The sequence below is a fragment of the Orycteropus afer genome, unplaced genomic scaffold (genome assembly GCF_000298275.1).
Source record: "Orycteropus afer afer isolate SDZICR_OR568_19922 unplaced genomic scaffold, OryAfe1.0 scaffold00011, whole genome shotgun sequence".
In the NCBI taxonomy this organism is placed as follows: Eukaryota; Metazoa; Chordata; class Mammalia; order Tubulidentata; family Orycteropodidae; genus Orycteropus; species Orycteropus afer.
In genome coordinates, this window is record NW_006921598.1 from 22,508,958 (window position 1) to 22,510,018 (window position 1,061).

The window sequence follows — 1,061 nt, forward strand, 5'->3', positions numbered from 1 at the left end:
GCGGGATCGGGCAGTGTTTCGTTCTGCTGTGCATGGGGTCTCTATGAGTTGGAAACGACTCGACGGCACTTAACAACAACAACATTGTAATTGGAATTGTTCCTGATTTTGTTTTTCGAGTTCTCTTTGTTAGTGTATTGATTTTTATCGTTGATCTTGTACCCTGCAACTTTACTAAACCCTTCTATTAGTTCCGGTAACTTTCTTGTAGAGTTCTGCAATTTTCTATAGGATCATGTCATCTGCATATAGAGATAGTTTTAATACTTCCTTACCAAGTAAAAATACCCCTTTCTTTATTGCTGTAGCTAGGAGTGCCAGTACCATATTTAATAAAAGTAGTGATAACCAGAAGGCTGGCGGTTCAAACCCACCAGCCACTCCTTGGAAGAGAGGTTGGGCAATTTACTTCCGTAGTGATACTGCCTTGGAAACCCAATGAGGGGTCGCTATGAGTTGGTCTGACTCGACGGCACATAACACCAACAGTGATAAAGGGTATTCTTGTCTGGTTCTCTTCCCAAGGGGAATGATTGCAGTCTCTCTCTGTTGAGAATAATGTTAGCTGTTGGTTTTGTATATATGTTCTTAATTATTTTGAAGAATTTCCCTTCTGTTCCTATTTTGCTGATTTTTTACTGGGAATAGGTGTTGGATTTTATCAAATGCTTTTTCTGCATTGAATGAGATGATTATGTTATTCTTTTCCTTTGTTTTATTTATGTGATAGATTACATTGATTATTTTTGTAATGTTGAATTTTTCTGGAATGAATACCTGGAATGAATCTCACTTGGTTGTGATGTATTATTTTTTTGATATGTTTTTGGAATCTGTTGGCTAGGATTTTGTTGAGAACTTTTGCTCTATGTTTGTGAGAGATATTCTGTAATTTTCTTTTTAGTGGTGTTTTTGCCTAGTTTTGGTATCAAAATTATGCTGTCTTCATAGGATGAATTTAGGAATATACCTTCCTTTTCTGTGTTATGGAATAGTTTGAGGAGGATTGATGTCAACTCATCTCTGAATGTTTGGTAGAATTCTCCAGTGAAGCTGACTGG